Source organism: Sturnira hondurensis, unplaced genomic scaffold, assembly GCF_014824575.4.
Source record: "Sturnira hondurensis isolate 20B ecotype Veracruz unplaced genomic scaffold, ASM1482457v3 Scaffold0008480, whole genome shotgun sequence".
In the NCBI taxonomy this organism is placed as follows: Eukaryota; Metazoa; Chordata; class Mammalia; order Chiroptera; family Phyllostomidae; genus Sturnira; species Sturnira hondurensis.
The window spans coordinates 1,388,096-1,404,268 of record NW_028081111.1 but is presented as its reverse complement, the minus strand read 5'-3'; the positions used below and the strand labels follow the sequence as shown (position 1 = coordinate 1,404,268).

General features: G+C 40.2%; 1 pseudogene; it reads left to right on the top strand.

The window, feature by feature from the left end:
• LOC118992925 (U6 snRNA-associated Sm-like protein LSm1) overlaps window positions 1-15,690 on the top strand; it is an 88,167-nt pseudogene extending 72,477 nt beyond the window's left edge.
• The last annotated feature ends 483 nt before the right edge of the window (window positions 15,691-16,173 follow it).

Genomic DNA, 16,173 nt, shown 5'->3' with positions numbered 1-16,173 from the left:
CCCCTACTGGGGACCTGGCCCAAAACCCAGGCATGTGCCCCAACTGGGGATTGAACCAGACACTTTGGCCCACAGACTCGTGCTCAATCCACTGAGCTATACCAGCCAGGGCTCAGTCACTTTAAAATGGAGGTGGAGATGCCATCCCAGATGGACTTCCTTGCGAGTTTTACTCCTCAAACCTTTGGAATGTTAAAACAGGGCAAAATAATATTTGGATTGGGTCTAAACAACTTGAATTTCAAACAAGTGTTTGGAAAGATAGCAAAATTGACTATAGACTGATAGACTATAGACTATGAACTATATAGACTATGTAGACTATAGAGACTATAGACTATTGAGTATCAGACTGAAAATTGAAAACATTCTTTGGAATTAGCATCACTATGTTAGCTTATCTACATTTATAGAAATGCTTTCCTTCTTTGATATCATTGTTCCCCTTTCCTGTCTTATAAATACCCTTTGCCTTCATCTCCTAATCAGAAAACAATTTGGATTTCTGCCCAGGTAGCTGTTGTTTTGGATCTCAGTAAATGCTTGTTGCCTCTCACTTTGGCCTTTTATTTTTTAGGTTTAACAATAGATAGGACTTGCAACCAAGATAGAGGTATAGGTAGATACACTGTGCTTCCTCGAAAAAACAAAAGAAGGTCAACAACGAATTTAAAAACAAAAAAAACAACCAGAACTGACAGAAAACAGAACTGTATGGAAGTCTGACAACCAAGGAGTTAAAGAAGAATATTCAGCCAGATTGGTTGGAGGGGCGGATACAGGCAGCTGGGTGGAGAGGACTTGTGGCAAGGTCATGGCGGGAGGACTGGGGTGGGCAGGGTGGTGGCTGGCAGACTCAAAGAGGAGGCGGATTTCGGATGGGGTGGTCCCACATTCTCATGAAGATAAACAGAACAACTGAGGTGCAAGACAGACCATGCCACCCAGGGTTCCAGGGCAGAGAAACAAAGTCTCAAAGCCTCTGAGTGAAAACACTTGTGGTGGTTGAGGTGGTCATGGGAGGAACTCTCAGCTTCACAGGAGAGTTTGTTGGAGGGACCCACAGGGTCCTAGAATGTACACAAACTCACCCACCTGAGAATCAGCACTAGAAGAGCCAAATGTGATTGTGGGTAGAGGGGGAAGTGACTGAAAGTTGGCTGGGCCTTAATGCTAGCCTCATAAAATGAGTTGGGAAATATTCCCTCTTCTCTTTTTCTGGAAGGCATGGTATAGAATTGGTTTGTTCTTTTTTTTTTCTTCTTAAATGGTTGGTAGAATTCACAAGTGAAACAATCTTGGCACAAAATTTTCTTTGTTGGAAGATTTTAAACTACAAATTTATTTAATATGTATAGAGCTATTCAAGTTCTATATTTATTCTTGACAGTTTTTGTAGCTTGTTTCTTTCAAGAAATTGGTCTATCTCATTTAAGTTGTTGCATTGATGAACATCGTCTACTTCAGTGTTATTACCTTTTAACAGCTGCAGTGATGTGCCCTATTTTGTTCCCACCGTAGGTAATTCCTGTTTTCTCTGCACCTCTGGGTCAATGTTATTCATATTTTCCAAGAAGCAGCTTTTGCTTTCTTTTATTTTCTCCATTTTTCTGCTTTCTATTTCATTTATTTTTTAGTTATATCTTTATTAATTTCTTATTTCCGCTTGCTTTTAGATTTAATTTGCTCTACTTTTTTGTTTTTTAAAATATATTTTATGGATTGTGTTATTACAGTTGTCCCATTTTCCTCCTTCACTTCCCTCCACCCTGCACACCCACTCCCACACACATTTCCCCCCTTTAGTTCATGTCCATGTGTCACACTTATAACTTTGGCTTCTACATTTCCCTTACTATTCTTACCCTCCCCATATCTATTTTCTACCTACCATTTATGTGTGCTACTTATTCTCTGTATCTTCTCCCCCTCTCTCCCACACCCACTCCCCTGTTGATAACCCTCCATGTGATCTCCATTTCTGTGGTTCTGTCCCTGTTCTAGTAGTTTGCTTAGTTTATTTTTGTTTTTGTTTTAGGTGTGGTTATTAATAATTGTGAGTTTGCTGTCATTTTACTGTACGTGTTTTTTGTCTTCTTTTTCTTAGGTAAGTCCCTTTAACATTTCATATAATAAGGGCTTGGTGATGATGAACTCCTTGAACTTGACCTTATCTGAGAAGCACTTCATCTGCCCTTCCATTCTAAGTGAAAGCTTTGCTGGATAGAGCAATCTTGGATATAGGTCCTCGCCAACCATGCTGTCTTACAAAGTCCAAGCATGGGGAGGACGACTTCAAAGAAGTGTGTTCTGGCTTGGCAGACGTAGCGTGAATGGATATGTGGTGTTGATCTTAATCTTGCTGTCTCTTGGTGTTCTAACCTTTACCTTTCTGATAATTTGGAATCTCCTAGAAATGCTGACCATTCTCAGAGCTGAACAGCAACTAAGTCAGGCTGAGAACAATATCATCTTGGCCTTTCCTCAAAATAACACCTCCTTCCCTGACCTGATTAAGCAATTGTAGGATATAATGATATCAGCTAGTAGGGGGCCTGGAATACCCAAGGCAGCCCCCTTAAGTAAGTCCCGAGGCAAATCCCCTCTAATGAAACAGCCCCTCCTTTACCTTGAATAGGGATATATATCTATTAGAATTAGACAGGAAAAGAAATAGGAGAAGCTAGTTAGCTATTAAGCATGTAGAAAACAGTTACTAGGAAGATAGAGTTTATAGTACACAGAGAAATATTTTAGACAGAAAGATAGATAGCTAAATTAAACATCACAAAGGCTTATAATAAGTTTCCTAACCTCTCCTCGGTCTAGTGTATCGTTTTGCCCCATGACTAACTCTGAGAACCTTAATAAATAATAAGACATTCAAACTCTGTACATAGAGCTATTTCATATTGTCTGATTAATAGTTCTCCTGGTCAAAATAACTTCTGTTTAATATAATTGAAACTATGGGAACTTTCGTATTTTTCCTAATTACCTTTGTATTGATTTTTCCTGCTTAACTGATTATACTATGCACCTGTAAATGTTAATCACTACCAGAAATGAAAATATAAAAAACCTGCTTGTACTTGCAATAAACGGAACAGTGCTTCACCTGCCTTTGAACTGTGTAGTTGCCTGTTACCCATCGCCGACGCCTATCCTCACCTCCAGGGACCCCTGGACCCTGCTGCGACTGGACCGGGGCAGGTCCTTGTCTTTCATGACTTGAAATACTTCTTTCCAGCCCCTTCTTGCCTGTACCTTACAGGCAAGATTTCTCTTTTGAGAAATCAGCTGACAGTCTGATGGGAACTCCTTTGTAGGTGACTGTCCCCTTATCTCTTGCTGCTTCTAGAATTCTCTCCTTCATTTTAATCTTGGCTAATGTAATTATGATGTGCCTTGGTGTGTTCCTTCTTGGGTCCAACTTCTTTGGCACTCTCTGAGCTTCCTGGATTTCCTGGAAGTCTATTTCCTTTGCCAGACTGGGGAAGTTCTCCTTTATTATTTGTTCAACTAAGGTTTCCACTCGTGGCTGTTCCTCTTCCCCTTCTGGTACCCTTATAACTTGGATGTTGGAATGTTTAAAGATGTCCTGGAGGTTCCTAAGCCTCTCCTCATTTTTTTGAATTCTTGTTTCTTTATTTTTTTCTGTTTGGTTGTTTTTTATTTTTTTTAAACAGTGTAGATATCTTTTGTTGAAAACCCTTTTTCTTTTTTTAAAATATATTTTATTGATTATGCCATTACAGTTGTTCTATTCCCCCCTTCATCCCCCTCCACCCTGCACACCCCTCCCCCATCATTCCCCCCCTTTAGTTTATGACCACGTGTCTCAAGTTCTTTAGATTCTACATTTCCCCTACTATTCTTGCCCTCCCCCCTGTCTACTTTCTACCTACCATCTATGCTACTTATTCTCTGTACCTTCTCCCCCCTTCTCCTCCTCTCACTCCCCTGTTGCTAACCTTCCATGTGATCTTAATTTCTATGGTTCCACTCCTGATCTACCTGTCCTCTTAGTTTGCTTTTGTTTTAGGTGTGGTTGTTAGTAACTGTGAGTTTGCTGTCCTTTCATTGTTCATATTTTTTATCTTCTTTTTTCTTAGATAAGTCTCTTTAACATTTTATATAATAATGACTTGGTGATGATGAACTCCTTGAATTTGACCTTATCTGAGAAGCACTTTATCTGCCCTTGCATTCTAAATGAAAGCTTTGATGGATAGAGCAATCTTGGATGTAGGTCTTTGCATTTCATGGCTTGGAATACTTCTTTTCAGCTTCTTCTTGCCTGTAAGGTCTCTTTTGAGAAATCTGCTGGCAGTCTGAGAGGAAGTCCTTTGTAGGTGACTGTCCCCTTATCTCTTGCTGCTTCTAGGATTCTCTTCTTCATTTTAATCTTGGCTAATGTAATTATGATGTGCCTTGGTGTGTTCCTCCTTGGGTCCAACTTCTTTGGGACTCTCTCAGCTTCCTGGGTTTCCTGGAAGTCTATTTCCTTTGCCAGACTGGGGAAGTTCTCCTTTATTATTTGTTCAACTAAGGTTTCCACTCGTGGCCGTTCCTCTTTCCCTTCTGGTACCCCTATAATTCAGATGTTGTAATGTTTAAAGATGTCCTGGAGGTTCCTAAGCCTCTCCTCATGTTTTTGAATTCTTGTTTCTTCCTTCTTTTCTGTTTGGTTGTTCCTTTCTTCTTTCTGGTTCACTCCCTCGATTTGAGTCCCAGTTTCCTTTCCATCACTATTGGTTTCCTGTGCATTTCCCTTAATTTCAATTAGTTTAGCCTTCATTTGTTCCTCTAATTTGTGACTAAAATCAACCAGTTATATGAGCATCCTGATCACCAGTGTTTTGAACTGCGCATCTGAGAGGTTGGCTATTTCTTGGTCGCTTAGAGTTATCAGCTCTGGAGCTTTGAGTTCTTCTTGAGCCATAATTTGGTCTGTTTGCACCTGTTAAATATGAGGAGCAGAGCCCTAGGTGTTCACCAGGGTGGGGCAACTCAGTTGCTGGGTTGTGATGCTGTATGTGGGGGCGGGGTCAAAGAGGGGCAATGGCGGTCCCCTCTGCTGCTTCCCCCTGCTGGGGCCTGTGTGGTCTGTCTCACTGCTCACTCCTTCGCTGGTTTATCTATGCACAAATATGTGACAACAGTCAGCCTGCTGTCTTGCACCCTCACTGGGTCTGCCCATTGCTACCCTGCACCTGGGATCCGCCACAGCTGCCTATGCACCTGGGTGGGGGGGATCTTTCCTGCCTGACCCTGGTCCACTGCTGGGTCCACCTCTCTTATCAGTCTGGTTGAATGGTTGGTTGTTGTCGGACTTCCATATAGTTCAACTTTCTGTGTTTTGGCTGTGTTTTTGTTTACTAAAACTTTGTTGTTTTTAAACTTGGTTGTGGGAGAAGGCACGGTGTTTCCACCTACGCCTCCATCTTGGCGGAAGTCTCTGTTTGGTTGTTTCTTTCTTCTGGTACACTCCATTGATTTGAGTCTCAGTTTTCTTTTCATCACTATTGGTTCCCTGTGCATTTTCCTTAGTGTAGCCTTCATTTTTTTAATCTAATTTGTGACCAAATTAACCAGTTCTGTGAGCATCCTGATTACCAGTATTTTGAACTGTGCGCCCAAAAGGTTGGCTATCTCTTGGTTGCTTAGAATTATTGGCTCTGGGGCTTTGATCTGTTCTGTTTGAGCTGTAATGTTTTGGTCAGGTCACGCCTGTTATGTATGAGGGGCAGAGCCTTAGGTGTTCACCAGGGCAGGTCAACCCAGTGGCTGGGTTGTGACACTCTATGTGGGGGTGGGGTCAGAGAGGGAGCAATGGTACTTGTTCCACTCCCTTTCAGATTTCGGTCCCCTCTGCCACTTCCCACAAGCAAATTGTGCCCTTCCAGTGCTGGTTTCCAGGTGGGTGGGCTTATGTACGTTCTTGGACCTGTGGATCTCTCCAATGAACTGTCATGTGAGGCTGGGAGCCTCTCCTGGCACCTTAACCCCCCCAAATTTTGTCAATTGGTGCTTTTAGGCTTTATTTCCTGTCACTGGGGGCCTGGGTTGCGCAGTCCGTCTCACTGCCCTTTTTTTTTGCCTGGCTTATCTGCACGCAAATGTGTGTCCATGGTCAGCCAACCACCTTGCATGCCTCACTGGGTTTGCTCGTCTTCTTGCACCAGGTCCTGCTAACCACCACCTCTTCCTGCCGGGACCCCTTTCCACCAGCCACCGAATTGGCCCCTCTTACCAGTCTTGATGAATGGTTCATTGTTGTCGGACTTCGGTATTCAATTTTCTGTCTGTTCTGATTGTGTTTTTGTTTCTAAATCTTTGTTGTCCTTAGATTTGGTTGTGCGAGGAAGTACAGTATTTCCACCTTTGCCTCCATCTTGGCCGGAAGTCCTCAGTGGTTTTTTTTTTAATCTGTTAATGGTTTCCAAAAAGAAATTGTGTTTTAAAGGCATTTTTTCAGCATTTAATGAACCTCCTTCCACATGGTTTCAAGCCACTAGAACACCACTGTCCCTTAACACACACACACATACCGTTAATCTTCTCAGTTTTTTTGTGAAGAACTTAGCCTTCATAATGACAGTATGATTTGGGAGCTTTCCCTCCCCCAGAACTTGGTGGTAGGCAGGTCACATGACATCAGAGATGGGAGCAGCTCCAGTCTTATTTTTGGCAGCACTTACCAGTGTCTACTCACTGACCAAGGTCCACAATTTATCAAGGTTGATATATGGGCAGAAGCTAAGGTCCCTTGTTAGGTGGTAGTGCCTCATACCAACTTCCCTGAGTAACCTGGGTGATGTTTTTTGAAGTTGATCCTGTGGTGATGCTTGCCTCCAGCATTTCCCTGGCCTCCCAGGTCCATGGCTGTGGCTCACATGGCTCTAAAATTTTCAAGTTTTCCTCAGTCAGGATGCATGGCATGGCCAATATGAAAAAGCATACTTGTTTTTAACTTTAGAGATTGTCCTAGTGTTTACAATGTGTATCTTTCATTAATCAGAATCTATCTTCAAGTGATAATACTCCATTTCACATGTAATGAACACTTTTCAATAATGTATTCTCATTCATCTTTTCTGCTATTGTCATATATTTTGTTTTTATATATTCTATAAACACTTAATTGCTACTGTTTTTCCTCTAGAAAGCCAAATATTTTTTAGAGCAATTAAAGATAAGGAGAAAAATTTACCTGTACATATTTCATTTCCAGCACTCTTTATTTGTGTAGCTCCAAGTTTTTGTCTTGATTGATAGTCCTTCTTACCTGAAAAACTTCCTTTAACATTTCTTGTAGTGTAGATCTGTTGAAAATGCATTCTCAGTTCTTGTCCACTTGAAAGGTCTTTAGTCTTTATTTTTAAAAGATATTTTCATTATATGTAGAATTCTAGGTTGATAGGTTATTTTTCTTTTCAGCATGTTAAAGATGTCTTCTAGCTCACATAATTTCTTACAAGAAGTCTACTGTATTCTTATATTTATTCTCTATACATAATGTGGTCATTTTTTTCCCTCTGATTGCCTTCAGAATCTTCTCTTTGTCTTTTTTAGTCTGATACTCTTAGGAGTATAGGTTTTTCACTTTTTTGGTTGTTGTTGGCTGGTTTTGTGTTTTGTTTTGTATTTATCTTGCTTGGCATTCTCTGACCCTTTTGGTTATGTGGTTTTGTGTATATTATTAACTTCAGAAAGTTCTTAGCCTTCACATCTTCATATGTTTCTTCTGCCATTTTCTCTGTTTTCTTTTTTTGGGGATTCCAACAACAAATACATTGGACCTATTTATGTTGTCTCACAGCTCTTAGGTTCTGTCCTATGTTTCTACTCTTTTTTTCTTTTTGTGTTTCAATCTACATAATGTCTCTTTATTTATCTTCAACCTCTCTGAATCTTTATAGGTATTCAACTAAGTCAAAGTGACTACAATATAACTACTACTTGGTCCCTTAGAGGAGGAGGACTGGCTTGTTTGCAGCTGGCTGTACTAGGTGCTGAAGGACTCTGTGTTGAGACCTTTCAAGGCCATGAAGGTTCACTCTGGATTCCAGCAGATGGGAGAAAATGTGTGGAGCTGTAGGAATGCCTGACATGCCTTTATTCAAGGGTGAGGCGATCCATGCATGCCACAAGCTGTGTGTCTCATTGACAGGGGGTTCCAACTCCCTTATACACTAAATGCACACAAAGCCCACACGGTGCCAAGATATTGTATAACAGCATAATTTTGTGCCTGTAAACCCATTCTCATGGATGTGGGAATACAGTTTATTGGACCCAGACTCAAGGCTATGGGAACTCTGCTTAACTTAGTACCCCAGACATCTGGGTAAGGGAGCCAGACTGACTCCATTTACTCTACAGACCCCTTGGCCTTGCATTGCTCAGGTGCAGAACAGCCCCACTGCATATGTAGTCTCCAGCTAGGCCCATGGCCTCACCTATGGGGCTTGGAAGAAGGGGAATTAACACAAGTACATCGATCCTCCTGCTGTTTGCTGCACTGTGAGTAAAAAACTGTCTAGCTCTGACACAATAATCAGGTTGTTTACTTTGGGCATATTGTCTGCCAGAATATAAGCTTAAAAGCATTTTTTTTGTAAGTGTAATTTGTGTAACCTACCTACCATGTGCAAAACATCTTGCTAGGTTACACAAAAGAAATGAAAGATTAAATATCAGGCTCAAAGTATTATAATGATCCTGTGAAAAAGGAGGAAAGCCAATCTCAAACCACAAAGATGTAGGGAAAAAGTAATGTACTCTTATTGTTAGTTCTTTAAGCTTAATATTAGCATTTTAGTATCCCTAAACGTTATCTTGAATCCTGCCTAGGCCTTGTGTATAAACACACCATCAACAACAGCCCATCAGCCCATCAAGAACAAACTGGGCTGTGCTATCTGTGCTTTGGTATTAGGATGAGTCATGCAAAATGGCTAATATTGAACCATCTTTCACCCTCAAAAATAGTAACTTTATGTAGTTTAATTTAATACTAAACTTCTAATAATTATTTCTAAATCTCTTTGAGAGAGTCCTCAGCTGAGAGCTAAAATGCTGAATTAAAAGGGTAGATTTTATGATTAAAATTGGAAATTAGGAAACCTGAATTTTCATTCCAGATTTGTTCTTTAGAAACTTTTTTCTCACAACATTTTGACTCTTAAGTTTTCACACCTATCCTGAAAGTTGTAAAGATAAAGTGAGACAAAATATAAATTTGAAAAGATTATATTTATAAGAATCAATAAGCAACCTGTTATCTTGGCTTTTTACACAGAAAATAATCATATGAGATTTAATTATGATATGACAATTATTAATTATGATATAATATTGATGGAATAAAAAGTGCCACAGTTTTTGGCAGGCATTTTGCAATATGTATCAAATTAAATATTAAATGTAATGCACTATTTTGACATACAAAGTGTCCTACATAATTGATATATACAACTTGATGAATATGGAGATAACTATAAACCCATGAAACTATCACCATAATCTATGCCATCAATTTATCCATCACCTTCAAAAGATTCCTCTCACCCTCTCATTGATTTATATGTTATTATTTTGTAATAAAACTACTTAACACCAAATATATTCTCTTCATAAATTTTGAAGTTCACAATACAGAATTGCTAACTAAAAAAAAAATGTAATTCTATGTTACAGAAACATTTGCCACGTGCACACACAGATTACCTCATAAGGATTTTACTGCAGCACTGCTAATAGTTGCAAAACACTGGGAACAGCCTAAATGCTCATCAACATCAGATATTAAGCAAACTGTATTGTAGCCATATAATTTAATATAATGAAAATCTTTAAAATAACAAAGGTAATGTCCAATAATGAAAGCACATCCAAGGTATAAAAGGAAAAATATTGATAAATGACATGTATAGCTAACTAAACATATCTTTTGTATTTTTAAATGCTATATATATGTGAGATATTTGTGTATTTATAAATGGAATGATACACACCAAACTGTTACTAGTGATTAACTCTGGGGAAGAAAGTTAAATGAACAAAGCTGTTGAGTGTGTGTGTGTGGATATATGTGTGTTTATGTGTATGTCTGTGCACCCGTGGGGTGTGTGTGTGTGGCGGGGAGGGGTGGATTGGAAAGGTATACAAGAAGATCTCCTCTGTTGAGGTTTGATGAGAAAAATTGTAGGTATAAAGCATTTAAGACCAAATCAGGTCTTCCTAACTATTGGAAGAGCTGGAGGAATGAATGGATATCGGGAAAGCTGCCACCAAATGTCAGAGAAGCTGACAGTAAGTCTCAGCCTGAGCAGGTGGCAGGAACTAACCTGCCACCAGGAGCAGGCTGCAGGTGGAGAACTAGTGTTTTACCACATCCACAAAGCAGATGTTTCTAGAAAGAGCTATGAGCTTGGAAGTGTAGAAAGATCTTCGAACCTGCCATGTTTGACTCCAACACTACAAGTGATGGCTCCTACTGAATCTTTTTCACTGACCAATTCTAACTCAGGGCCAAACAGCACAAGGAAATGTGTTCCCAACCTTAGGTGAGACGGAAGCGATGGTGCAAAAATGACCACAAGCAGTTCAACCACAAACTTGTACTTTGTTACCAAATAGATTTAGATATGGTTAGAATCAGCACCTTCTGCTATGTCATGTTATCACATGTATAAATCCCAGAGTTAATATAATAACCCATGTTGAAAACTGCTTCGGAGAAATTGCTTCTAACACAATTATACGACCAGTTTCTATTAATCAACAAATTATCTTTATTTTCTTTTTTTTAATTTAATTCTTGTTCAAGTACAGGTTTCTGTCTTATATTCCCAGTCCTGCCCCACCCCCAGTGCTCCCCACCTCCCTCCCATTTCCGCCCCCCACCTTAGTTATTATCCATGTTTCCTTTATACTTGTTCATGTGAGTCCTTCCCCTTTTCCCCTGTGATTCTCTCCCCTCTCCCCTCTGGACCCTGTCAGCCTGTCCTGTATTTCAGTGAGTTTGGTCACATTTTACTTGCTTGTTTGTTTTGTTGTTTAGATTCCCGTTAATGGTGATATCATATGGTATTTGTCTTTCACTGTCTGGCTTATTTCGCTCAGCATAATGCTTTCCAGTTCCATCCACACTATTTCAAAGGGTAGGAGCTCCTTCTTCCTTTCTGCAGCATAGAATCACATTGTGTAAATGTACCATAGTTTTTTGATCCAGTCATTTACCAATGGGCATCTAGGTTGCTTCCAACTCTTGGCTATCATAAATTGTGCTGCTATGAACATCAGGGTGCATAGGTTCTTTTGGATTGGTGCTCCAGGGTTCTTAGGATATACTCCCAAGAGTGGAATTGCTGGGTCAAAAGGCACGTTCATTTTTAGTTTTCTTAGAAAATTCCATACTGTTTTCCATAGTGGTTGTACCAGTCTGCAATCCCAGCAACAGTGAACTAGAGTCCCCTTTTCCCCACAACTTCTCCAGCACTTGTTTGTTTCTTTGTTTATGAAAATTATCTTTATTTTCATTGGAACAGAGATAGATTCCAGCAAATCGATGGGCATCTATTCGAATGAGTCACTAAAAGCCTGCTGTCAGCTGCATGCAGATGATTGTATTATAAGAGCCTATTTAGTGATGTGAAGCAAGGAAAGCAGTGTATTTCACTAGCTATTTTAGTTCAACGGGCTTACTCTCAGGACTGTTTGCTGTATGTCATTTTTGCAATATATCTCTTTTCAGCAGCCTACATCCCATGACATTGAAGCAGACCCGTTTATTGTTTATAATGACCACTTCCCCTTCCATGTTGGCAGATACCAGGTTCTGCACTGAGACTCAGGTAAATTGTGATTGATACAAGGAAAACATGGCAATCCTTTATCAAGAATTGGTTTAGGGGTGGCCAAATGATCTTTGATAGGGAGTTTTCCTCAGTTATTAAAAAGAGCCCCAAGGGAAGATAGCTCCTCTTATCCCACCAGATCTGTCACATCTGAATGGGATACCTGGGAGATCTGAGGTCATCTTGAAGCCATGCTGGAAAGCAGCCTTGGGACAAAGCCCAACCTGAGGGAGCACATGCAGAAAAGAACCTGTACCTGATAAAACTGAGGAGCCACTGCTGTGCCATGCGTGTCCTTCTTCTGGACATCCAGGGACTTTTGATACCAATATTTTTTGCTTTAAGTCAGTTGAATTGGGATGGCACCACTCATTATAGCTTCTTAATTATGACCCTGGGTCACATTTGGAATAAAATTTAATGATGGTGGGAGCATTAGGTAATATTAAATCTTGATTCACCATCAGTCTCACCACTTCGCTTCCATATTCTACCCTTTGTTCTTCTATTAGATAATAGTGATAGCACATATTTTCACTTTGTCATGTTATGATTAGTTGCTCATTTTAATTCATTCTCAGTGGATCTGAATGAAAACTTGTAACCAAATCGGATTCAACTCCCAGAGGAGCTGTTGGAAAAGAATGAATTTTGGTTTGTAAGAAATTGCATATGTGATAGTACACATATTTATGCTGCCTTAATGTCACTAGGATCTTACTCTAGCAAACTGAGAAAGTCACTACTATTTGATCAGTTAACATCTTTTGTTTTTTAAAGAATTTATTTATTTATTTATTTTTAGAAAGAGGGGAAGGGAAAGAGAGAGAGGGAAACATCAACGTGTGGTTGCCTCTCACAGACTCCTAGCCGAGGACCTTGCCTGCAACCCAGGCATGTGCCCCGACTGGGAATTGAACTTCGACCCTTTGGTTTGCAGACCCACACTCAATCCACTGAGCCACATCAGCCAGGACATTTTTTTTAAAATATTTTATTTATTTATCTTTAGAGGGGAAGGAAAGGAGAGAGGAAGAGAAACATCAATGTATGATTGCTTCTCCTGCATCCCCTGCTGGGAACTGGCCCCTGCTGGGAACTAGCCTGCAACCCAGACATGTGCCCTGACTGGGAATCGAACTGCGATCGTCTGGTTCGTAGGCCTGCGCTCAATCCACTGAGCTATGCCAGCCAGGGCGACATTTGTTTTTATTGTTTTTTCTTCTTTGTGTTTATACTTTGCATTAATAGGTTGCTTCAATAATAAATATGTAGGACCTTTCATTTAGAAAAAAAGGACAACTAATTTATTCAGGTAACATCTTTTGGACAATTTATCTTCTTATCTCTCAAAATACACTGCATGATGAATTGCATATAGAATATGCCTGGTGGATGAGTGAATGAATGAAGTGACTAGGTATCTGATCTCTCAAAGCCTTGACAGTTAAGACATAAGGGTATTACTTTTCTAACTCCATTGCCTATTAGTTGGAGGTTTAATCTGGGCTTTTCACCTGATTTTGATACTTACTGTGAAATTTTGGAATGCTATTGAACTTCTTCAACAAGCTTCAATTTCCTCATCTATTATATGATAAGGATAATAGCCAGTACTCTTACAGAACATTTGCTATTATAATTAAACAAGCTAATATTTGTTCTCTGCACTATAGAAATAATATCATAATCTCATGTTCAAGACATCCTGTCTTCCAAAAGGCAGGTACTCTCAACTGTTTTTGGTTGCTGGGTCTGTTCCAGGGGAAGCACACCAGAGGAGTGGGTTTTTTATAGACTGCAGGGAGGTTCTTCCAAATTCTTTTGGCTCATGTTCCATCTCCGCTCTCAACTTGCCTCTATCACCAACAAGAGAGGCAGATAATCCCTGTTAGAGGGCCCAATGCCAGTAACCAAGTCAAGGCCACAGTCCAGGAGAAGGACCAACATCTACACTACTTCTACATCTACATCTAACCATCTACTTTGGTTATGCTATCCTGGACAACAAGAACAACCTCACAGCATTAAGCTAATGAACTATGGTAACCAGTAACATGAGAATTCTCACATCAGCACTTGTCTAATGTGACAGTGAAATATTCCTACCTGAAATGCTAACTTGAATAATTTAAAGATTTTAGAGACTAGCAAGGTAATAACCCACACAATGTTAATATAATCATTCAGTCAAGTCTAGAGACCAAAGGGTCATCTATTCTTTAATTTTTCTTCTGCATGAAATTATAGGCCGTATTTCCCAGAGAACTGTGCCCTAATAATGATGCTCGTAGGAAGGGGAGCTGAGTCCTTCTAGTGCAGTGGTTCTCAAAGCATCGCCTGGGAATCTGTTAGATGAGCAAATTCTCATTTTCCACCCAGATCTACTGGGGACAGGGGAGAGGGATAATGGGGGAAGATAGGGGAAGGGCCACCAAGGAACATGTTTAAAGGACACATGGACAAAACCAAAGGTGGTAGGCAGGGATGGGTGGGGAGGGGGCCAAGGTGGGGTGAAAATGGAAACAACTGTACTTGAACAACAGTAAAAAAAAATCAAAATTCGAAGAATTGTCTCTAAATTCTAGAATGAAATTGAAGTTGAACTTGATGTCAGGTAGTATGCCAAGGCTATGATCAGAGAAACTAGGCCAAAATTGTTGTTATTGGCACCTTATTTCTGAAGTCTAGAAATGTGAGAATTTGCTAACTCTTGTTCTGATTACATTTTAACCTGTCTCATCTTTACATTTGAAGATGATTATTCATCACCTTGTATTTGCAAGTTTACCACCAGTCCTATACATACACATTCCTTAATATTAGCCCAGAATGAAGAAGGGGCACTACTGCAGACAGAAAACTCTTTTAAAGAATATACTTATAGCCTTTGGCTGCCATGTCCTGAGGGTTGAGGAACTGACGTCCGCAACTCTGGGGTCGAGGAAGCAGGGAGACGAGGGGCAGCACTGCGCTCCTTGGAAGGGAGAATACATTCCCCCCAACACCTACACCATGTAGATTCCTCTTCCCTCTCTTCAGGGACAGAGACTGAGCATCTGGAAACTATAGGACCGCTCCGCCTCTTCAGGAAGACCACCGTTTACAGGAAGTGGGTGGGGATAACACGGAGGAGTTTCCGGTGTGGNCCCCCCCCCCCCCCCGAAAGCCGGTGCAGGAGTGCAGTCCTGTCTGTGTTCGGTCCAGTCCCCCGAGGCAGTGACTTCGGTAGGAGGAAGAATACGCTGGCCCTTCGCCACTCTACACCGCAGCCCTAGCTCAGCGTGAACTACATGCCAGGCACCTCCAGCCTCATCGAGGACATCGACAAAAGCACTTGATTCTGCTTCAGCTTGAAGGACACTTAGAGGATTTTTGAGAGCATTGATCAGTTTGCTAATTTAGTGTTACATCAGACTGTGGAGCGCATTCATGTGGGCGAACAATACGGTGATATTCCTCGAGGGATTTTTGTGGTCAGAGGAGAAAATGTGGGAACTAGGAGAAACTATAAACGAGGAGAAATACACTTGGAAAAGGAGAGTGACACACCCCTTCAGCAAGTGTCTGTTGAAGAAATCCTAGAACAAGGGGTAGAATAGCAGAACAAGCTGAAAGTTCAGGTTTTGAAAGATCGAGGTCTCTCCATTCCTCGAGCAGATACTCTTGATGAGTATTAATTCTTGTTCAGAGGCTATTGCTCTTGAGGAGCAGGGGCTGTCACTGAATGAAAGTGACATTCTGGTCATCTCACATATTTGGAGACTAGAATTTTGAGAAGTCATGTTTCTTTTGAATCTTTCACATATACAAAATGAAAAAAACTCACTTTTTTTCCTTTTTAATAACCAAACCATTGTTTAAAGAAACAGCTGGATCGACTTCCTTCATCACTCTGAAGCCAGCAACTACTTCTCCCTATTGCTCTTCTCATCCCAAATTAGAGTTTACAGGGGACAGTCTTCATTTGCTTGTAAATAAAGTATGAATGTCAAATTATATATATATATAGTTATATATATATATAGTTATATAGTTATATAGTTATATAGCTTAAGGTTTTCTTTTGATTTGTAACCATCTAATATATGATCAGAGATGAAAAATATATTAATATAATCTTAAATCATTACCATCATTTAACTGAATTATATTTGTCTCTTTAAAATATCTTTTAGATATGTATTTATTTATATTTAGAGAGAGAGAGAGAGAGGAAGGGAAGGACAGAAACATCAGTGTGTGGTTGCCTTTCATTCACCCTCTAATGGGGACCTGGTCCAAAATCCAGGTATGTACCCTGACT